The sequence below is a fragment of the Rhinolophus sinicus genome, linkage group LG05 (genome assembly GCF_036562045.2).
Source record: "Rhinolophus sinicus isolate RSC01 linkage group LG05, ASM3656204v1, whole genome shotgun sequence".
Lineage (NCBI taxonomy): Eukaryota > Metazoa > Chordata > Mammalia > Chiroptera > Rhinolophidae > Rhinolophus > Rhinolophus sinicus.
In genome coordinates, this window is record NC_133755.1 from 143,852,823 (window position 1) to 143,878,105 (window position 25,283).

Here is a 25,283-nt window from a genome sequence, read left to right on the forward strand (position 1 = left end):
CATATTTTGAATATATTCCATAAAGTAATAAGTTATAATTATTTTAGTTACATGAATATATATCTTAGTTGTTTTTAGAAACCACATTCAAGTAATCAGTTAAAACTGAAGTGATTTTAAAAAGAAACAAATTGTAATTGGCTGCCTGTATTAAATAATTCAAGATCTTTGACATAGACAAAAGTATCCAATAGTTTCAAATTCAGATTAGAGCACGTTTTTCCAAACCTGCTTTTTTTAGGACTTTTATAGAGGCTGATGAAAATTAAACTTTCTGAGTACATTTTAGTAGAAAACCATTTTTTTAAATCACAAAAATCTAAGTAGTTAATTTATTGAAGCTTGTTTCCAAGCAAGCTAACATGGAAATTCACTTGTGGGTATGGAGTCATAGACTTACCTGAGTGCTAGTTCTGGAGATGGCAGCCCTGAGCCCTGCTGTGCTCAGGTGAGCAAAGCAGAAGATACTCTTTCTCCAGAGCTATCCTGCAGTATTTATACTGTTTTCCTTACTACATGAGGTGAAGCTCCTCCCCTAGAAGTGGAAAACACTAATTATGGTGGAAAGTTCTATCGGGCAGACATACCAAATCAGGTTGAGCTGTCTTTTTCCTTGTTTTCTTTTGAAAAATAAACTCTTTGTCTTAAATATATATTAATAGTTTTAACCATGCACCATCTTTTTCTGTAATTTTATTTTAGAAGTTATTACTCAGATGTTTAGGTTGGTTCATGATGGGATGATACTACCCCCTTTATATTTTTGAAAAGCACATTCTTGTGTTATTTGTTTAAAAATATTTGGTAGTATATAAAAGTAGGGGAAGAAATCTTTTGGAGGGGGGTATGAATTTAAACCAGCATCTCAATTTTCAATTAATACATAAAGCCATCAATGTGTCCACTAGTGTTCCTAAATTTTTATGAAAATAGCTTACTTATTTTTAGGCTTGAGAGAAATGCAGTGGTGAAAGTGTAGGTATGCTATTTTTTATTTTAGATTTGAGTGTAAGTCCTCAGAAGTTCATAAGAAATGTTAAATATGATAACGTAAATATTTCAGTTTTTTTCATATTAAATGTTTTTAATTTTCCAGAGGCAAGACATCCATGAAGTTGATAGTGGAGTTAGCAATATAATTACCCTGAAGGATTGAGTTTATTCACAGTACTAAACTGTGTTCAGTAAATGACTTCAGATTTCATTGATTAGTTTTGGCTTTTACTTTAGAGATTGCAGAAACCCTTAACTATATAATGTCATATCATGGCTGCTTAAATAAGGTTGCTGTGTTCACTTCAGAAGAAAAAAATTCTTCAAACTTTGCTTTCAGCTTTTTAAAACTGTCATTGGCTTACCTTGTAATTCCCTTCAGTGATCTTGAATCAGCCCATCTAGAAACATTGTTTCTCCAAGGATGAAAGTAAATGTTATCATTGTCATTTTCAGTGGTTAGTATTCTCTTTAACAATTTTAGGAGGCTCTTAAAATCAGTTTTCAACATCCTAAAGAATCTAATAAAGGTAGAAAGTTGAGAGGCCAAATTTTGTATCTTATTTAATCTCATCATTTTAGAGCTAAATCAAATCAACTATACAGGTGAAATAGGTGAGAAGGAGCATTTGATACACAGGCATAGATATGTGTGTTTGTTTTTAATCTCTAGAATTAAAATGGTAAGGAATCAGGATTGGTCGGTAATTGAAATGATTGAATATTTGACCAGTGAACAAAATAAAGCTTTATTCTTTTTTTTCCCTTCCCTGCATACAATTTTGTGTATGTCTTTTAAACAAAGCCTTGTATAGTACCTTGTAGAAGTGTAAATGGATAACTCATCTCACTGCCTCCCTTTCTCCTAACTCTCATTTTTAAACCTTTTATTGGTTGTCATATTAAAAATCTACATTGTCATATATGTCTCTATATAATACTCATAGATTCACATGAAATGTGGCTTTTGTATCATTTCAGGTTAACAGAATTGAAAAGTTCATATTCTAATCATTCTTCCATCATTTGGAAATTATCTATGGAATAGCTTTTGTAATGATAATATGTACTCCACTATGTAAGAGACCACAAAAGAGAAGTGAGAGAAAATGGCTGGCTTCCATCTGCTTATGGTCCATTTGGACAAGATTTTGGAAAAGTAGGTGGGGTAACATTGTGGAGGCTTTTGAGTGCTAGGCTGAAGATTTTGTTTTGAAAGGAATTATTGGAAGTACATATTCTAGTATTTTCATGTGTATATACGGTTACACACACATACACACACTTGTTTGTTTATAATTGAGACTGATAACCTTCAGAAGTCCTTCATGGAAAGTTGAGAAGATTAATTCTCAGCTCGTCATACCTATGTATGTAGCAATGTACCCCTCATAAAGTGTTTGTTCATCTGTGGCTACTCCAGTTATTTTCAGAGCTTTTCACCTTAACCTCTTAGGTGTCTATGTTTTCATCAATACAATGAAAAGGTTGGACTAGGTTTTTAGGCTCCTGCCATCTTTAAAATTAGATTATTCATGTGCTTGAGGTATTCTGTTGTTTCCCATGGTCAGACAGTGGGCTTGACTCCATTTCGTACTTATTAGGGACAAAATCTTTATCCAGGTGGTCATGTGCCTTCTTTTTGGGCCATGTAAATATATGTGGGCTCTTGTCATTCTATATTCCCCTTTAACTTTGGAAAATGTGGTATCTTTATTGAATAAGACTTGGACATTCAACCCTTTTGCAAATAGTGTTATTTCAGCACACGAAATTTGACTACTGTTTGCTTTGTTAGTCACTTAAGAAGCACTGTTTTGTCCAAAACAGATTGTAGAATCAGAATATTTGCTAGCCACACCCCACCCAATTGTGTATTTAAAACTATTTTTATTCTGGGAGTTTACTTGTAGCTGTTTGAAGTGACTAGTCTGTGGCTTTATGATGAAAACCCTTTCCACTTAAAACAGAGAGCCATGCTCTTTAAACTCAGTAACCTAAGTGATTTTTTAAATATCAAATATGAATAATGTTTTTTGCACATCTAACATTCACTGCTGTTAACCTAACCTTCATTTTCACTTCCCAGGGTCATTCATTAATTCCCCAGACATTTCTTGAGTACCTGTTATGTGTCAGGCATGGAGATAAAAACTAGGTGAACAGTGTGTAGAGCCCCCACCCTTATGGTGTTTAAACAGTGGTTCTCAACATTTTCCCCCCACTCCCACAGTCCTGAGGGATATGACAGATTCCTTCGCTCTTTGAGGTTCATTAAGATAGTGGTGGTTTAGAAACTATGTTTTGAAAAGCTTTTCAGGTGATCATGATGGATTCCTAAGTTGGAATGTCTTAGTCAGATATCAGTGTTCTGTTACCAGCTTGTTAATATTAGCTACATAATTTTTGGTGGTCTTTGTTCATGTGGTTTCTAACTTTACTGTAGAAAATTTCTCTTATACAGAAGTAGAGAGGATAGTTAACAACGAATGCATATATACCCATCACCCAACTCAAAATAATCTCAGATCATTGCTATTCTATCCTTCCATTCACCCCTCCCCAATATTTTGTACAAATCTCATGTATTGTACCAATTCACCTATGAATATTTCAGTGTATTTCTCCAGAAGATAAGGAGTCCTTTTTCTTTAAAACAGTATCTTCATCGTACCTAAGAAATTAACTATTTCTTAATATTATCAAATGCTTTAGTCCATGTTCAAATTTTCCAAGTTACCTTATGTGTGCATACCCACATATTCATATATATAAGTATACATATATAAACACATAGGTATATGTTACATATAGTTACACAAATACATATAATTATACATATAGTTATACACAAATGCATATAGTTACACACATTATATATAGTTATACACATAGGTAGGTAGTAGGCATGTGTACATACACACTTAATACATAATCATATGTATTTTTATGGATTGAGTTATTGTTTGTTCAAATTAGGTTCATGAATTACCCTTAATTGATAGGTCCCTATTAATGTAGGTTTCTGTTTCATGTCTCTTTTTGCCCTTTGTGGTTTATTTGTTGAAAAACTGGGCCATCTATCCTGTACAATTTCCTATAATTTGGGTTTTTTGTCACTTCAAATGCTTTTTCTGTATCTTATAGTTTCTGTAAATTGGTAGTTAGATCTAGAGGTTCAGTCTGATTCAGGTTTCACACACACACACACACGCACACACATACACACTCACACACTCACACTCTTTCTGGCAAGAACACTATAGACAGTAGTGTGGTGTATTTCCATCAGGAGGCCCTTCCTTGTTGGTTGTCTCTTTTTCTGTGATATTACTCGGCGTTGATCATTACTTACACATTGATTCTATCATTCCTCCTTTGTTTATTAGCTAGAATATTTCTATAAAGAAAAACACTCCTTCATTAACTATTTAGTTACCCTGAAGTACAGTTAGTATAGAAAAAGCAGGATAAATGCCTTTTCCAATGTATAAAACAATAAACATGTTTCCTAGCATCCTTCAGAGATGGCCCAGTGAGGTGTTCGAGTATCATTATAAACTCATAGATTTAAACATGTTTTATGTGTTTCAATCCATGGCAATTCTTATTATTGCTCACAGTTTTCCCCATCGTTGGTCAGCAGATGCTTCTTATTGTTGGCTCCTGAATCCTTTTGACATGATTTCAGTAGTCTTTTATAACTTCTTCTAGTATTTTGTACTTACAGATCAGGGAGTCTTGGTTCCTTTTGTGGGAAATAGAAATTAGAGACCACAGTCTGTGTGACTGAGTCCTAGGGGGTTTTGGTTATTGTGGACAGAGCTAGGAAATTCATTCATGTAATGTTAAGTATGACGACATCATGGCTTCATACTGATGCATCTAGCTCGCATTCAGGACCATTGGGTTTGTACGTAATGACCTCAAACTTGTACCTGTAGCTCTTTAGTCCCATGGTAAAAATCCTAGTTCTCATTACAGTAACGAAGTTATTCATTTGCTTTATTCCATAATACTCACAATTTCTCAGAATAACAATGCCAAAATTCACACCACAATATTGAAAACAGTTTAGGATTATTTTTGCAATTCTTTTGATATTACCACTAGAGCTATATAGTCAAATTACCATGCTTTAAAGTCACTTAAAATGGCTCATTTCCGTGTAGTAATGCTACCTACTCAATTTACTGCTTCTGTAGTGTGCTGATAAATGTTTAACTGGCTTGGAGATGGGGGAGATGTGTTTACTGATATTCATGGTGCAGATACTCCCACCATGGCCCATTTTGAGCTACCAAGGTAACGACAACTGGCTCTAAAAGCACCTGAACATTTACCAAGAAACAGTATGAGGCAGCTCCAGCACACAGTGCATATTTCCCAAGTCAGATTTATAACACAGGGAACACTCAGAGAAGTCTGGCTTCTGTTACTGACCTACCTACCCTGGGTTTCACCCTCTTTCATAAGTAACCTCTTTAAAAAAATGTTTTTTAGGTTTATCCTATTTTTTTAAAAATAGATATTCATTCATATCCCCTTCCAATTTTTTAGATAAATATCATAATATACATACTTTATTTTACCTCTTTTTATGTAAAGTTTATCTTGGAGATCACTGCATAACATGGAAGGTGGTCCGCATTCTTTTTTTTACACTTGCATAGTACTCCATTGTACGACTGTACCGTTGCTGTTGTGTGTTTTTTTCCAGCCTTTTCTCTATTGATGGTCATCTGTGTTATTTCCTCTCTTTTGCTAATGCAAATACTTCTATAGCAAATAATGTTGTGTGTGTACCTATTTTTGCCTGAGTGTCTTTGAGAGAAATTCTTAGAACTGGGATTCATGGGTCAAAGATAAATGCATTGTAATTTTGTTACATATCATTAAATTCTCCTCTATAGGTGGTGTATCATTTTGCAATTCCACCAGTAATGTGTGACAGTGCTTGTTCTCCCACAGCCTCCCCGGTAGGATATGTTGTTTAGATATTTGCTCTTTTTAGAGGTCAACATCGGAATCTTGGCCCAGCTGTAATTTTCATTCTTTTTACTAAGCACATGGTAGAACATCTTTTCATAGAGTTAAGACTGTATTTCTAGCCCACTTTTCCTATAGGTATTCTATATTTTAGGAATATAAACTTCTTTTCTGTGAAGTTTACATATATTTTTCCCTAGTTTGTCTGTCAGTTGTCTTTTTAGTTTGCTTATAAGGGTGATTTTTTTAAGTGCAACATTTTCTTGTAAGATACATACATTTTTGATTCAGAATATTATTTTTCTTTTACAGACTCAGAGTTGTCAGGGTTATTAAAGGTCATCTAGATCAATCATTTCTTTCTTCAGTTGAGGAAACTAGTTTCTCTGTTATGAGTGTCTCCTTCCCTAATGTTTAATCAAGTTCACTTTCTGAGGTGAAGAGCTGTTGGTGAGAGAACCCATTGAGGGAGAACACCACCGACTAAGCTAATGTGTTCGTCTCCTTACGCAAGCAGGATACTGATTTTCCTGTTCCGCTAATCCTTCAGTCTTTTAGCAGTGGAAATGGGAAAAGTGCCCAGAAGTTTAATTAGGGCACTTGGAGACCCACAGCTTCCACCACCACCTAGCTGGACCTCATTCTTCTTGAAAAAGTTTTAAAAGAACATTCGTAGGTGTTATTACAGAGCCCAGAAGCTAAAAATGATCTATTTGTGTAAATAGTCTAATGTGGTTTGGTGGTTAGATACCTGCTAAGGGTTTGAAAGGAGAAATTCATGCTTAAAAACAGGTGTTTATGAAAACCCCTGAAACTTCAGGCCAGGTCAAGAAATACTGAGAATCATTTTTAAAGTTTGAACAAGAGCTTTATATTCTATTTTCTATTACACGTAAATTGCTACATTACTTAAAGAACTCATAGTTTTGTGCCCCAGGCGCTTAATGACATCACTGTTTTTCCATAGTAACCTGCCCAATTAAAAGTGTAGAGCTTCTGGCCCCTCAAGCTGAAATCTTGAAGGATCTTGGCCACCCAACAAGTTCTCGGCCATTTAAACAGCTCCTACAATATTTACAAGTTCAGCTTTCACACGCAGTCTGACTGCTAACTTCGAAGGAGAAATTAGATAGAGAGTTAAAGTGTTAATTGGGAAGTCACACGGTGACACTCTTATTTGCATCTCTTTGCTCCCCTGTTTATTATCATACCTCAGAACAACTCCACCTACCTAGAAGGTACCAAGCACAGTGTTGGCAGGGGGCAACATGGATTGTGGTACCAAGAAACCCACCCTCCAGACTAATGCTCACGCAGCTGTTAACTTACTCATATTAACAATTAAGGTACATCCCAGAGTTTTCAGTTTAAGTAACGCTGGGCCCTGTCTGCTTAGCCTCTGGATCACCTAAATGGGTAAACCTTAATGTGGGATTCAACTTCAGAGAGTTTGATGGTTTTTAAAAGAGACACCAGCTTTTTATGAATTGATTTGTAATTTGATTTCTCTTATACGTAATATATTCTAGGTAACCCTTTGACCTACTCCTTCAAATGCTAATATTTCTTCAGATTTAATATGTTCAAAATAACTCAACTTTGAGGTAATGATTCATCTAATTCCTATCTTTAGTTCACTCCTGCCTTTCAAATGGAAAAATCATTTTTGAGTTGTCAAGTGCAACATAAAGAACTCAAGTATAGTATAATTTTATTGGCACCAAAACCTTAAAATGCATTTTAAATTTAGTATTATCCTGTTTTGAACTAGTACTAGCATACTTATCAAAGAATCTTTTTCTCCAAGTTTAGCTAAGATCAGTATTGTGGGTATAGTATAAGTTGTGTTCCAATATAAAGTTTCATTGACATAACACTGCCTCTTAATTTTGAGTTCATAGCAGTTTAATTATTTGTGTTGCATATTTAGATAGAGTTTCTGAGTGGAATTGATGGAATAACATTAGAATCTACGCGTATGATCGATTTTGCAAAGAGCAGCACAATTTACATATAGGATACGTTTGGAATTTCATTTTCGGATTTTCATATTTGTATAGAATTTTATATTTAGCGCAAGTTAAAAATGACAGGGAATTGCCCGTGATTACAACTCTAATGTTAAAAGAATAAGAATAGGTATTTGGATATTTCCCATTTTTGCCTCCAGTACTGGTTTTGGCTTGAGTTCCTTCATGACCCTTGATTTCTCACATTGGTAAATGTTAGTTTGTAATTGCTTTTTAATTTTGCAACTAGTGTGATTTATATAATTGCAGCCAAGAAGAGCTTTTAAAGATTAATTTAGTAAAAGGAGTTTTGATCATATATGCAGTCATATATAAAATAGTGCAGTTACAGAAAGTAGATGTATGTTTATAGTATATAGCAAAACTATAAAAACTATAGATATAATGAGAAAAGAGAATTATTTGGTAAAAAATTCTAGTAGGAAAATTTAGGGGGAAACTTTAACTTTTGCAGCCTGTGGGAAGCAATTGACCTTACGAAATGTGGTTTTTTTGTTTTGATTTTCTTTTCTTTTTTTTTGGAAAGGGGTAGTTCTCAGTCTACTAGTAACAATTTGTGGCTTATTAACTTAAAGGATCAAAATTCTGTGTTATTTGATACAAATGTTGGTTAAACTCATGTAGATTTTAGATAATACAATTACGTTTTGAATAATACCATTTAAAAGCTGACTCTACAGTAATACTGAGAAATGATTGTGTTTGAAAACCATCTATTCTTAGACTGTTTTACAGTCAGCACTGACACAACAAAATTCTTGTATGTTTTAATATGTATTGTATGTCGTACTATAACAGTATTGAACTGCTTTTAAAATGTACTTGACTTGCCATGTTGATAAATTTACCAAAATTTTAAAAAACATTTCATATGCCAATAAAGAGCACTTCCATGTTTTCAAATTTAACTTTATAGCACTTTAGTGTCTGGTTTTTCAATTAAAAAGTGCACATTTGGGGTATGTTTATGAGCTATGGTACTTCAGATACTTCCTGTGCTGGGAAGAAGAGAGAAATAGGAATTTAACTTTGTTTTGCTTAAGAGACACTAAAAATATTAAGCCATTTTCTTCAAGGTAAAAGCCATTTATGTTAAAGTTGTCTTTGAAGCCCTAGTGAGGTCCTTGAGTTTTCTTTGGGTCATTTCTTAAATAATATTCTGAGATTATCATTCAAATTAGATCTGATTCAACGTTGTCTTCAAATTGGACTTGCATTTATTGAGCATCTTCTGTGTGTTAGGCACTTTGATTTTCTTATTTGACCTGCAAGAACCTTACGTGAATATATATGTATCTGCTACCCAGACTAAGAAACCTACGTTACCCCTACTTTTTAAGCCCCTATGCATACCTCCGTGACTGCATTCTCCGTGTCCCCATGTATAGGTAACTCTGCCAAACTTTGTGTCTGTTATGCCCTCAGCCTTCATAGAAAGTATACCCTTCCATATCCCGCCCCCCAAAACACACACATATATATCCCATAATAACCTTTTTGTTGCATGTTTTAAATTTTTATTTAAAAAGAATTATACTGTGTGTTCTTTTGCAAGTTGCTTTTTTGATGCAACATTATATTTTTGAGATTTACCCATATTGATACATGTGGTTATTGATTCATTTTTCACTGCTATATAGTTTTCCATAGTATTTGTATATCAGAATTTATTTGTTAATCTGCTGATGGATATTTAGCTTATTTTTATTTGCTGGTAAAAATGATGCTACTTTAAACATTTTTATACATGTTTTTTTTGTTTGTTTGTTTTTAAAGATTTTATTGGGGAAGGGGAACAGGACTTTATTGGGGAACCAGGATTTTTTCCAAGTCAAGTTGTTGTCCTTTCAGTTGTAGTTGTAGAGGGCGCAGCTCAGCTCCAGGTCCAGTTGCCATTGTTAGTTGCACGTGGCGCAGCCCACCATCCCTTGCGGGAGTCAGTCCGGCAACCTTGTGGTTGAGAGGACACACTCCAATCAACTGAGCCATCCAAGAGCTCAGCACAGCTCACTTCAAGGTGCCGCATTCAATCTTAGTTGCAGGGGGCAGAGCCCACCATCCCTTGTGGGAGTCAAGGAGTCAAACCGGCACCCTTGTAGTTGAGAGCCCACTGGCCCATGTGTGAATCGAACTGGCAGCCTTCTGCATTTGGAGCATGAAGCTCCAACCGCCTGAGCCACAGGGCCGATCCTATACATGTTTCTTGACTACCTGCAAAATAACTTTTCTAGGAAGTGTACCTAGGCATAGAATATTGAGTATACATATTTTCTATTTTACTGGCTAATGCGAAATTTTTTGCTTAAAGCCATTTTATGTTTTACCAGCAGAGCATAAGATTTACAATCACTTGGTATCATCTAAATTTTAAGGTTTGGCAATCAGTTGTAAAATGCTGTCTCTTTGGATTTTTATTTGTATTAACATACTCCTGATTTCTAATGACGGGAGCATATTTTTATATGTTTAATGGCCAATGGTTTTCTCTTGAATGCCTGTTTGTATCTTTATGTATTTTTGTATTCACATGCCTGTTTATATCTTCATGCATTGTTTTGGGGTTGTCTTTTGTTGTTATTGTTGATTTTTTTAGCATTCCTTACATCTTTTACACATTGATTTTCATTAGTTATATGTGTTGCAGACATATGGCATCTTATGTATTGTCTGTTGCTATCCTCCAGCCAAGAAAGATTCAAGTTTTTAAAATAACTCATTAAGACCCAGTAAGTAATTTATGTTACTCTTTTCCCGACTTTCCAGTGGGACTCCAAGCTATTGTATATTCAAGAAAAGACCTGGCGCTTCTCTGAATGATGGTACAGAATGTTTTACTAAATTTTTCTTTTTAACTTTCCTTTCTCTGATGAGGATAGGTGATTGTTCTTTTTACAGAATTTGCAATGCTAAGTTTATTTGCAAAGCTTCTGCATCTGTCATTAGTGGAAATTTATAGTTAGTAATTAAATTCAAGTAAAAGTTATTTTCTTCTTATACAATAATAGCTAGCACCACATTTTCTTTATTAGAGTTTCCAACAGGAGAATGTTTCCAGTTTAGGATTGTGATCAGCTTTTCCTGAAAAACTACGTACAGGGTCCTGATTGTTTCAGTAAGTGATTTTTCTGGGAAAAAAGCATTGTAAATGTGAGATGCTTCTAGTCTAGAAAATACATAGGCATTGCTTTTTTCAGGAAAATTTTGAAGTTATTTTGATGAAAACCCAAAAAAGATCTTTTACCTCTTATTTTTATTTCATAGCTTATTTGTAATGCATAAAACAAACTGAATTGATGCCAGGATATTATTATTACTTTAATATTTAAAAAGCTTTTTGTGGGGACCAAATGGATATCCTTTCTAAAATACGAAACTAATATTAGTACAGTTCATAAGTGTTCCACTTTATTTCTCAGAATTTGTGGGATCAATTTTAGTAATTTAATTTTAAAAGACATGAATACTACAAACTCTGTTTTATTAAACACCATTTTTGCTTTTTTTCAACCTAAAATATAAATTGTTTCCTGTGCATATTCTTAGGGGGAAAAAAGTAGTAGAGGTTGCACTGAGTTAAAAAAATATATTTTTAATAACATACAAACCAAAACCACATACAACCTAATTTGGCTACTGAAAAAGAATCTCCTGCATAGTTTCAGATTTCATATTATTTTATATATCGTCATTGCTAGTTCCACTCTTAAACTCATTTTTCACTCTTAAAACATATTGTGCTGAATGAAATATGTCAGACAGAAAAAGTTGAGAACCATATGACTTCACTAATACAAAAATCTGAAAGCAACAAAGGAATAAGACAAACAAAGAAACAAAAAATCATAGCCACGGACAATAGTTTAGTGGTTACCAGAGGGTAAGGGAGGAGAAGGGTGGTAGGAGAGGGTAAATGGGGTCAAATATATGGTGATGGAAGGAGAACTAACTGGGTGGTGAACACACAATGTGATATATAGGTGACGTATTACAGAATTGTACACCTGAAACCTGTGTAACTTTACTAACCATTGTCACCCCAATACATTTTAATTAAAAAAGTATATTAAGTGAGTTTGTAACTTGCTTCTGATAATTTTGTTAAAATTTGTTGGAATCTGAAAATAAACATAGAGGAAAATGAGAGCCTTTATTTATAGTGTGCAATGAAACTAAGTTTTGTGCTTATAGGAAGAAATGTCTTTAGCGACCAGGGCATCTTGATAGAATAATAACTCAGAGGTTCATGGCAGTAGTTCAGAGGTAAGCAGGAAGGAATCAGTGAAATAAATTTATAATGTTCTTCCCACCTTGAAAAATACAATTTGGCACTGCATTTCTTGTGTCTTTTCATTTCTTGCTGTTTTCTTCAGACCACTGAAGATGTAAGCTTCTGTATTTACCAGCTCTAAGAGATATTTTCTTGTTCTAAAGGTCTTTGTTCTGTATGTCCCAGTTTCTTCACACATTTGTCAGTTTGAGTACATGGAAATCAAGTTTAAATGCTCCCAAATACCTGTATTAACTATTCTCTATCTATATTTTATGGTGGGGAAAGTTGGTAGATAGTAAACAGACATTCTGGTTTATATCTCACTTGGAAAAGGTTATGGTTCTGTCATATCCATTTTGCTATTACTATGAAATTCCTTTAGATAGTATTTTGTTATTTTGAATAGTATTTAGAAGTAATATCAAAATGTCTGATACTTTACTCATGTTAGATTTGCCTCTGACATGGATAATATTTAAAGGAATTGTCACTGGTATTGTTGCATTTTCCTACCTTTTTGATTTCTTTATTCAGATGAATTTGTTCTACTACTTACAGATTTTTTTTTTCCTGTGAAAACTGCGAACAAGTCACAACAATCCTTTAGCCATAGTTAATGAACAGAAATGTGCCATTTTTTGTGGCTATTAATCAGCATTTTGCAGTGCCACTTGTATTTATTAAACATATATATATAGATATAGATATACACACATATATACACATATATACATATATATGTATATATATATTTTTTAAATATATTTTTTAAGGCAAGTGATCATTTTATGGATAAGCCTAGAAATAAGTCACTTACTCAAAAAATTAACTATAGTAATTAATTTTATTATAATCAAATCAAGAAAGATTATTACTAAGTGTCATTAACTGAAACATGGTTGAATTTGTAGTAGTGGTAGGTTGTGATGTGTTTTCTCTAACAGGAATGTCTTAAACCTTTTTACTACTTGAGAAAAGAAGAGATTAGGAGCTTTTCATTATGATTTTTCACACAAATGAACATGGTCATTTGATTTTTTTTTTTTTATAATGAGGATATCCAGAGCTCATTTACTACTGGTATTGAACATTCTGCATTTGAATGTTTGGTTTTCTTGGGCTTTATATAATTGGAATTCTTTCTATAACTGAAAATATGCAAACGAACATTTATTCTTATTACAACATTAGAATGTAAACTTAAAATTTAATACCAACTTCTATTCACATGCACTGAGCTGCTAAGTATGTTTCTTGAACTTGTTTTTGCCTAGTTTTCCATACTACTTTTAATCCAAGATTCTAAATATAGAACTCAAATATTTGATGTATTTAAATTAACCTTGATTTCTAATAAGCTAGTAAATGGACTCTTAGAGTTTATTTGTAATCCACAGCAGACTCTGGGATGACTATTTCTTAGACTTTACAACAGTAATATCATCTTTAAGAGGACTGGGTGTGATAATAGGAAGGAAACCAGAGGGTGAACCAGTGATTTCTCCCTGACAACTGAGCTAGCTCACCATATCTCAGCCACAAGTGTGCACGATCGGAGAATGAGGCTTCTGTTTGGCATCTAGTTCAAAATGAGACTTTTTAAAATAAGAGATCTTTGACATCATTGACTGTTTTCTGCACAACTTCGTTGAAAGTTATTGGATTTATTTTAAAAATATGCTAGTTGCCAGCAGGGGGGACCTGGTCTGAGGGAAAAGAATCCACATAGAGTATGATGTTGAAATATTCTCAGAGTGAATGAATGTAGATATTCTGAGATTTGAGTCTAGTATATGGTTAAAAGGGAATCAAGTAAATAAAAAGTTATCCAGGCTGTAGAAAGACATTGCCTGTGTACTTGGTGAGTATGTGGCATCAACCTGGGGTTCTAAATAGCTTGCTAAATGGACTTGATCATACTTTGACCTGGCAAGTTGAAATAAAAGGAGGAAGAAGAAATTTCTCTGAAGCTACATGGCATAAGTAATTAATTGGAGTTGCTACACTCAAAATGGGGGAAAGAAATCGCTTTGGGTTAAAGCAAGGAAAATTCTTAGCTGGACACTTGGAAACTTTCTCCTTAAAGAAAGATAGTACGTATGTGCCAAGGGTGAGGGGAAATGTAAATGAATTAACAAGTAAGAGTTAAGATGAGCAGAAATATTTATTTTATCTGTATCTGATAGTTTACTATAATTATGACACAACATAACATATTTCTTAAGCGTCATTGTACTATAAATTCTTTCTGATCTATATTATTTAAAAATAATGTATTAAAACTGAATAGAAAGTCCAGAAAGAGATTCAAATGCACTGGGAAATTTAGTATATGATAAAGGTAGCATTTCAAATCAGTGGAAGATGCATTTCTCAATAAATGGTGTTTGACCCCATGGATGGTCATTTGAAAAAATAAAGTTGTGCTTGTACATCTGACACCAAAATTAAATTTGTTTAACCCTGGAGTCAAAAAGCCTTTCTAAGTATGATCCAAAACCCAGCAACCGTAAAAGAAAAGATGTATTAATCTGACAACATTAAAAACATTCTGCATACAAAGAAAAATACAAGCAAATGTAAGACAAGTGACAAACTAGGAGAAAAATTTACAATTCATGTAATAGACAAGATGCTAATATGAAAGAGTTTCTTTAAAAGTTACTAAAAACAAAACCCAGTTGAATAATGGGCAAAGAAGATAAACAGTTAACAGTAAATGAAACACAAATGGCTTTAAACATGTGAAGATTACACTCTTATTCATATTAATAAGTTGCAGATAGAAACTGCAGGAAGTGTAAATTAATACAGACTGAAAAATGTTTAATGCACGTAGCCTCTACCCAAGAATTCCATCTCTAAGAATTTATCCTATAGATACAGTTGCATATGTGCAGATAATGTATATACGAGGTTATTCTTTACATCATTTTTCATAATAGCAGAAGAAGGAAACTGCTCAAATAGTCCTTAATAAGGATTAGGTATATTTTCGTGCATGTGTACAATAGAACATTAAGGAGTCATTAGAAAGATGGAGGCACCTTATTATAGACTGATAATAGAAGGACTTCCAAATATATTTAGTAGAAAAATGTGTGTAGAATAGAGTATATAGTAAACAGCACTTATGTAAAATACACATAATTGTTGTATAACAGAAAATCTCATACAGTTTATGTAAGATAGACAAGAAACTAGTCAGAGTGGTTGCCTTTTGGAAGGGGAATTGGGTGGGTGGAGGATGGGGTGGGAAGGAGACTGACTTTTCACTGTATGCTGGTCTTGTTGAATGTTGTAATATGTACAAGTATAAATTATTCCAAAATAAGTCATACAAAAAGACAAAAAGCAAAATAGAAAATAATGTGGCATTTGTTTTCATTGCAATTTACTATACATGCCATCATCAATGATTGTCTACTTTTCTGAGTATCTGAATGCAGTGGATAGACAACTGTAATCCTCAAGTTTAGTTAATATATTTTTATTTTGCTAGTACTACTGAATCTTTCATTGCCTTAGGACTGTCATTGTGAATATCCATTTTCATTATATTCTCAAACTATGGACATGTTAATAATAGAAGTGTTGATGATAAAGAGTTTATTATGTGTGTGTTTTCAGTACATCAGTTTTTTTAAGGAAAGAGCTAAAAGTTGGATGGTTTATGTACCAAAATCATTAACTAAAATTTGAGAATGTTTCTTGTTTTTCTCAATGGGAAAGAAACAAATGAGCAAAATAATGTTTAATATTATGATATACTTATTGACTTATTTTTTTTTACCACATTTTGAGTGGTTAACTTTATAGGCAATAACTTCTATAAATTAAAAAAAATGAAAGTATAATAAGGAAAACAAGGATCCAGCCAAAGAAATATTTTCAATAGTAGATATTATATAACACTGACTTATAAGTTACAGTGTATTGTAAGGAGCCAATCCTTTGTTTTTATCACTAGAACACACTAAAAATTTAAGTGATGGAAATTGATGATGATGCTCAAACTTTTCTAGATGTTTGGATTTTTAGCCTACTTCATGTTTTCAAAATTTTTCTTTCTTAATTATAAGACAGGTTCATAATCCATGGATAAACACAAGTGGACAGTAAACCAACAAAGTTCTCAAAATACATTTTGTCTGGCAGGACATTTTGGTATAATTATACACTTGGTTCAGAATTTGAAGGTGTAGATGATATTATTAGCAAATTCAACACAATTTAAATTACTCAGTGACTTCTAAATATTAAATTAAGTACTTTTCATAATTAATAACTTAAGTAACTGTTTTCATCATTGCAAAATTTCAGAGCAGTATATGCCATTTCTATATACTAACTTAAGCTTCTTCCCACTGTGTATGACAGGAAATCTAATAGACGGTGTTTCTTTACTAGACTGACTCTGCATTTTTAGGATTATAATCTTCTAAATTATTTTCTTGCCAGTATTAACAGAACACTGACCTATTCAAATGTTACTCTAGTAGAATAAATAAGTTGAGTCTGAGATGGAGCTTTCCACAGAGTGGCATTTGAATGGGGACATATATAGCACTGTTGTTTTTAACAAAGGTGAACCAAAGGACAGCTGTCAAAAAGGTAGCTAGACTTGAAATTGGTGAAATAGTTATTTCCCAGAAGTGCCCCATTGCTTAGTGCAAAGACTCAGTTAAAAAGGAAATAGTTGAACTTAATGTTGATGCACCAAATCAGTATAGAGATTGGGGTAGAACCCTTGAATCTGTAATCTCCATGTAAAATTAGTGGTGAAAGAATTATAGAATTGGAGAACTTGAAGATTCTTAGAGATCTTTTTGGTCAATCTCCTTCCTTTAAAGATGAGGAAATTGAGAAGAAATTTGACTTATGCAAAGAATCAGGATTAGGACTCATGGCTTTTTATCAAAAGTCCAGTATTTCCCCTCACAGGTAGGTATGGTTGAATGTGTTGGTACAGTGTTTTATCTTTATTCCCTATGATAGCTCTCTTTGAGGATTGCCCCCAAACTATTTTTGAGGACCTGAAAGAAGGCTTGTGGGCCATTAAAGATGAGACTTAAAGTATAGGGGCAAGATCATATAGTTACACAGACCCTCGTGTGATCTTTTACAAGGTAATGAAAGGCCAGGCTTAAAGGATTTTTACAGAAGAGTGACCTAATTAAATGTGTGTTTTAAAAGTATTACTCTGGCTGCAATAAGCAGAACTTTGGAGAATCAGTGGTCACTAGGAGATCAGTTGAGAAAATGGTGTCTTATACTAGAATGATGTAGTGTAGACAGAATACGGTAGCTGGATAAGAGTAACACTTAAGTACTTGATTAAATTTTAGAGATTGGAGCACTAATCTAACAATATTTGGTAAGCTTTTATGTGGTGTTTCTTGCTATTGTTGCTCTCTGTCATCTATTCTTGTTATTTAATGTAATATCTGAATGTAGGGAAGTTGCAGAGTCTTAGAGTTTACATGTGTATAGTAAACATCAATGTGAATTTGTGACTATCATTTAAAATTACGTTTAATGTATACAGTGTTCATATTTAAATATTACATAAATTGATTTAGGTGTTTTGGTTGGCATTTAAGTTTTATAAGTAGAAACAATTTTACATTGTATGATTTTATGATTTTTGATAAATGAGTGAATCAGATGACATTTTACAACATTTTAGACACTTAAAACTGTTACCTTTTGTCAATTGAAATCTTGGCATCTCTGGATTTACATATCTTTCTGAATTTGTTGGGGATTAGAACTTGCAGCTCTTAATTGGAATTTGTATCACTTGCTCAGCCTTTTTTTTGCTTCTGTACCGTTATCCTGCCCACCTTCCCACTGCCTTCAGTGCCTGACCCATCACTCTTTTCTCCCCCTCCCCGTACATCATTAAGAATGCTCCTATCAGAATTCTGTGCCTTCCGATGAGCATCTCAGCCATCTTACATCCCATTCATATATGCAAGTACATTTTTACTATACATATTTTTCTTGGCTAATAACAGGAGGAAAAATCCTAAATGTTTTCAATTTGTACTGTTTTGGGTTTACGCCATCCAAATTCTTGTGTGATTAAAAGGCATTTGTAGAGCAAAATTTTATTGCATGTATTCATTCGTTTACTCAGTTGAAATATTGAGCATTTGCCTGCTGTTTCTTATTTGTTTGCTAATACAGGGCTATTATATTTAAATAATTTATATGTGGTCTTTTGGTATGCTTTTAAGATTCACAGTCACAGTGTTACCAAGATAAAAGATAATTTGATGTTGGGTTGTTAGATTTAAGGTTAGATTTATAGATAGTATGTTAGAAACCATTATTTTTTATTCCTATTTCCCATTTATAATAGGAATAAAGTCTGTCCATTTTAGCTTTTCTGTAATAATTACCATGTTTAAATAAAGCTTTAAATTAAAGAAAAAAGCATCAACAAAATACTGCACTCTAGCCTGTAAATAATAACAGCTCTTTTCTTGATTATTAAGACATTTATAAACTGATCATTTTGTCTCATCAAATATCCTTTTGTACCAATGTGGTTTTTTTGGATTCTAAAGCTTTATAAGGACATGTTATTAGGGGAGTAATTGATGCCAACTTTATTCAAAACACCTATTTTATTTTACTGAGCGACTTCTTTGACTAAGATGCAGGATTACAGTGACCTAGTTGATTCTAGTACACCACTCCTTACAGAGGAGAAAGAGAAATGGAAATTTTGAAGGAGATGGAGTTTGTGAGGTTTGTATTTCATAGTCCACTTTAAAAGGAAGCACTGTTTTCATTTTCATTATATTTTAAGTACAGTTGACTTCTGAAGTGCAAATGTTAAACTAGTTTGTAGATTCACATTTTAATAAAATGGGAATATATGATTAGAACACACAGGAGCTAACTGTTTGATTCTTTTTCATCTATTAATGATTAGAGTTTTGTTTTTTTTTTGTTTTGTTTTGTTTTGTTTTGTTTTTTTTAATGATTAGAGTTTTAACACTTTAAAATAGCACACAACAGTTGGCTATTCAACTTCTTTCACTACTTAGCTTCCAGCTCTTTCATCCTGGCCCCTGCTTCTTCACCCTGAGATAGAGGCCTTTGTCTCTTGTTTCAAAAATAAGAGAAAACATTAGATAACAACTTTTCAGCTCCTTGCGCCTCTACCTTTAATTTCACCTGTGATGGTGGTTATCCTTACTACCATGTCAAAGAATGAGATGCATTGCTCTTTCTCCAAGGCAGTACAACTCCTATATTCTGAATTCATCCCCCTCTAGCTCATGTGGGACTTTTATTCTGACAGTTATTCTCCGTCCATCTTCACTATATCCTTACATAAACCCCTTAACATATTCAAGACTTTAAATGCTAAAAGATAAAAAGTGAAGCCTTCCTTCAGCCTTGTAATTCCTTCTCTTCTCCTCTTTCCCTCTTTCCCTTCACAGTCATACTTCTTGGATAATTGCTACACATTTTTCTATTTCCTTTCACAAATCTAATGTAATCTTAGCACCATTCTGTTATTATAAGGTTAATCAGAAACTCCAACTTGCTAAGTCCAGTGATCTATTTTCAGTAGTCACTACCATTCTTCTAAATATCTAACTATAAATCACTCTTTCTCAAAACTCTCTTCTCTCTTGGCTTCCTTACTGCTTCTCTTCCTGTCCTCCTTATCAACTCTGACTTCTTGTCTTATTCCTTAACTTCTTTCTTCTCCTTTGCTCATCACATGAATGTTGGGACTCCTAAAGGTCCTATGTTTGGTCCTCTTCTTTGCACTGCAAGGGCTACCTGGATGGTCACACTCATTGTCATAACTTGATTCACCATTTATTTACATGCTGATTTCTCCCTTGTCTGGTGTCTACCTAAGGTCTCTTGCCTCTTCTCCAGATCTATATTCCCAACACCCTATTGGAAACTTACTAGATACAGGGAGTTAGGAATCAGGAGACTGTTGTAATAATCATCCTGATGAAAGATGATACACAACTAAACTCAAGAGTCTTAGAGGGAATAGAAAATCTAGGTGTTTACAAAATATAGTAAGGAGGTGGAACCTACAGAATCTTATATTCTATTTGATTGGGTGAGTGGGAGTGAACAAATGACTGAAGTTCTATGCTTGGTCACTTGAAGGTTTGTGGCTCCATTCATTAAGATTTGGAGTACAAGAAAATGAGCAGAACTTTCAAAGATGATGGTGGGATCTTAGAACACGTAGAGTTGGAAGTATCTCTTGTATGACTATAGAGTTGCAGAGAAATCTGGTTTGTAGATAATGGACTTGAAAGGAACTCATCTATAGATGGACATTGAATTCATAGGTGAGAACACAGCACAGAAGGTGAAGAGACGAGCTAATGTCGCAGCTTGTCATAAACATTCGACTCACATTTCCCACGTCTTCTCTGGCTGTTTCTCCACATCTTCACACATGAACTTTGTTGTTACCATGCAAATTACTTGACATTCTCTTAATATGTCATGTTCTTTTTCCTTTGTCTTCACATACATCACTCAGTGTCTGAATAGAATACCTCCTGCCCTTCTGGTGAATTTTATCCTTCAAAATTTAGCTTAAGTAACAGCTCATCCAGGAAGCTGTAGTCAGGTTTAAGCATTCCTCTCTCTGTGCTCCCATGATGAACTGTGATAACACTTACTACATTTTTTCCTGTGACTTGCATGTATAGTACCATTCCCACTAAACTGTATCTCCTATAGGCTTAAGAGGTGTGTTGGCAAGTTTAGAGCCAAATTTTCCTATTTGTTGAGGTAAACAGAACTTGTGGTAGGATGTTTTACAATTACAATGGCTCATTAAAGTATAATAAAAATAACTTAAAAATTAATGCTTGGCCATGTTAATATTTAAACATGACGTTTTAAAGGTGCACTAAGAAAATGCTTCTGAGTTCTTGATTAGACTCTGCGAGCTCACCACAGAAAAGAAACAGTAAAATTAGACACCCTATAACCGCCCCCTTCATACTGCTAGTCTTATTTCTGTAGTATAATAAAATGCAGAGAAGTGATTGCTTTATACTTTACCACTAGATGGCTGAATTACATTGCTTTTGGAGAAGAAGTGAAATCTTAATCGCTTGAAGTAGCCTACCTAATACGTAGCATTTAAAAAAACGTGTCTGATATATACTCGTATGCATTTATACATATGTACATATACATGCATACATATATACACATAAATAACTTAATTTTTGAATAATCAAGTTAATTAGAATTAATAATTGTTTCTTAAAAGCTTGTAAAAATTATAACCTTGTATGATTTTAGCTTTAATTATAAGATACGTTATATTTTGGTAAGAATATAAAAGTTCAGTACATTTTAAAATCCTGTTCTTGCACAGAATAGCCACAAATGTCGACTCTCAAAGTTCCACAAACACCTTAAGTGTGAAGTTAGCTCGGTTGAGAACTAGTAACTGTTGTCAGATGGGTACATTCATCGTATCTTTAAACACAGTGTTTTATAGAGTGTCTATTCAACTAGAGTTCAAAATGAAAATGATAATACTCTATTTCTTCATTTAAATTTTAAGCTGTGAAACATTGGTTTCAAATTTTTAAATCTCCTTGAATCAATTCTTGGTTATAAGCACCCCTATTTTGGGCCAGGCTTCAGACATATTAAGTTGAACTACATGAAATTGCCGCTTTTATATAAAAAAACAGTCAAATATCAGCAGTGGCATGTAGTTCCACCTAATAACTTTTTCATTGTTTTAGTAATGTTCATGTCTTACATTCTATGTGTTGTCCTGAATAGTTCCTGTTATTTGGGGGCTGATAAGCCTTGGTAAGCTAAAGGTTTGACCTTGGAGGATTGTTTCTTTAGCTTGTCCATGGGATTTTGTGAAAGATACATGCACAGAAATGCAGTCTAGCAAAATAACCTTCAGGGTAACAATAGATTTTATTTAGTAAATGCCAGTTCCCAAGTACCATTTCAGTGTAAAGGTGTATCTGTTGCACTCCGAAAAAGCAGGGTGCATCTATGAAACTGTGACGTACAATACATGTCTTAAGAGACTATTTCTAGGCTTACTCCTATTTTGGTTATGTGCTAGTTGAAGTGATTGATCAAAAAGATGTTAAACCATGGGTCTCAGATCAACATTTGCAATGTATTTTTCTGCCTTGGAATAGCATTAAGATAATCTAATTTTTATTTTTGGTTACTTAGTGGTAATGTTAACGTTTAAATATGTGAAATTTTAAAATAATTGGTAAATGTTTTATATTTTAGCAAAACAGAAAAATGTGTAGTGATGTTTTTGGCTAAATTAAAAGTTACTGTCACTGAGGCCTTGATCTCTTTCTATTCCTGTGTCCTAACACCATCCATAGTGATCCAGCGTCCTCTGGGGGGTGGGGGAGAAGCGTGCTTACGACTTGTTTACTTTCCTGAGCTCGGACAACAGATTCACCCAAACATGTTGTACCCCTTGCTGCAGGTGATCCTACCGATGTGTTTGGGGATTTTTATGTCAATCTTATTTTCAGTCTTACAGCAAAGTGTTGATTTTTAAAAGTACACAAAATTTTGTATTTGCTTTTTTTTAAAAACAAAATGCTAGGTTAGTGAGGTAATGTTATAACAGTTTGAAAGTACACTGTTCATGGTGTTTACTTGGTAAACTTACAGGTTAATTTAATTACGAAAGGGAGAGGTCCTCCCTGAGAAATATTTGGCTGTTTTTAATGATGGAATTAAATAATTTCTTACTTGTTCTATTTCATTTCACTCATCAAACTAAAAGCAATGTTTGACTGTACGTCCAGATTAATAATTAGGAGATACTTCTTGGCAGAGACATCTTACTACATTTGTTGATTTGGCTATAATGCCCTGTGCATGAGAAAAATAATGAATTGTTTTGAGAAAATATAATATTTCTTTTCGAGATAAAAATAGAAAACATCATTGTGGATTAAAAAATTTCCTACACCCACGTTGTTCTTTATGTGTTTTGTTTTGACTCCCTGTGCAGATTTGAAATGAGGCTGTTAGAATAGAACTTCATTTTGAAGGTTTATAGACTTTATATGTGGCCAACTGAGTATAATATGTCATTGAAATATTTCTCCATTTGAATTCATGAAAGGTACAAATATTTAACATAGTTTTAGTTCTTAATAGACATTGGTAGAAAACATACCAATGATGGTTATACGTTACGGAGTTTCCTAGCTTCTCCAAACAGATCTGGGATAATCTGAGAAAGATACCAATCTTTCTTATTATGAATGACCAATTTGGTTAGCCCTTTATAGTAGTAGTTTTTAATTTAGAGTTCTCACTCATCAGCTCAAGCATCTCTTCTGGAAATCAGTGCCACTTGCTAGGTCACCTAGAGGACCATGATAAATCAACATTTGCCTAAGACCATATTTGGAGATTAAATAGTATAATACATTCTATCCAGTTTAAGAATTTTGAACATGTCCTTTATAAGGCTAAAGCAGACAATTTAAAATGACTTTGAATCTATCAAAAATTACAAATATATTTACCTATCAGTATTTTTCACATCAACGAAAGGGCACACAAATGAGGTTATCCATTATAATATTGGTCATCAAAGCAAAAGATTGGAAGCAAGGCGTATGCCCATCTAAAAGGGACTGGTTAAATAAGCTACAGTGCATCCACACAAAGAAATAATACTCTTCTCCTGGGGGTGGGGGAGAGAGAGAGCGAGAGAAGCTCTGCATTTACTGAAATGGAAATATTTCCAGGATATATAAGTTTTTTAAAAGCAGGATACAGAGTTGTATACATTTTATGCTATCTTTTGTATAAACAGGAATGGTGGTAGATAAGTAAGTGTTTATACAAACAAACACTGGGAGAATATATGATAAATTAATATAAGCAGCTACCAAAAGGCATCGAGGGTTGGGAATAAACTAGGAAAAATTACATTGACTTAAATCAAGTTCAGTAATGATCTCTAGTAATGAAATATGATAGTGGCCAATACTGATTATGCCATCACATAAAAATATTGAAGTTATGGGGCCGGCCCCGTGACTCAGGTGGTTGGAGCTCCGTGCTCCTAACGCCGAAGGCTGCTGGTTCAATTCCCACATGGGCCAGTGGGCTCTCAACCACAAGGTTGCTGGTTCAACTCCTCGAGTCCCACAAGGGATGGTGGGCAACGCCCCCTGCAACTAAGTTTGAACACAGCACCTTGAGCTGAGCTGCCACTGAGCTTCCGGATGGCTTAGTTGGTTGGAGCCTGTCCTCTCAACCACAAGGTTGCTGGTTTGACTCCCGCAAGGGATGGTGGGCTGCACCCCCTGCAACTAGCAATGGCAACTGGACCTGGATCTGAGCTGCCCCCTCCACAACTAAGACTGAAAGGACAACAACTTGACTTGGAAAAGGGTCCTGGAAGTACACACTGTTCCCCAATAAAGTCCTGTTCCCCTTCCCCAATAAAATCTTTTAAAAAAAATATATTGAAGTTATGTTAAGGTCAATAATATTTGTTGACTTTGAAAAAAATAATTAGTGGCCACTTGTTCCCGATCATCCTTCATTTGGGGGAGGAATAAGTAAAGAATGGCATTTCCCATTTTCCTCTTGTTTTTTATTTAGTATTTACTTTCTGTAGTATTTCCCCTCTTTGCTCTCCATTGTGTTCCCCCCAGTCCCTGTTCTTCTGACAAAATTAATGAGCTTTGATTTTTAAGGTTTGAAAAGAAATATTACGTATGGTCTCTGCTTTTCAATCCCCAAGTGTTAAAATTAGCTTATTATAGTCTGTTAGAGGATTACCATGCCATATGTAGTACAAAGTAGGAAAAAAAGTGTCATAAAGAAGACACGGATAAAGTAAGAGAGGGGGAGGTCAAGATTTTCTCTTTGGGAATGGATGGGGAGGGCATAAGGAAGCCTTCCTGGAGGTAGTGGTAATTTAGAGTTGCCTAAAAGATGAATTTGATCAT

At 34.0% G+C, this 25,283-nt stretch overlaps 2 protein-coding genes across 5 annotated transcripts in view; one reads left to right on the forward strand and one right to left on the reverse strand.

The window, feature by feature from the left end:
* The window catches only part of NT5DC1 (5'-nucleotidase domain containing 1), a 125,086-nt gene that overhangs the window by 24,592 nt on the left and 75,211 nt on the right, over positions 1 to 25,283 (forward strand). The window lies entirely within an intron of this gene.
* COL10A1 (collagen type X alpha 1 chain) overlaps positions 1 to 25,283 on the reverse strand; it is a 35,263-nt gene that overhangs the window by 7,774 nt on the left and 2,206 nt on the right. Inside the window, exon 1 of one of the 2 annotated variants that reach the window (XM_074333464.1) lies at positions 401 to 475. The exons of the other annotated variant lie outside the window; for it this stretch is intronic. The gene's annotated coding sequence lies outside the window, so the exon portion shown is untranslated. Of the gene's footprint in view, positions 1 to 400; positions 476 to 25,283 lie in introns of those variants that run through there. 2 annotated transcript variants of the gene reach the window in all.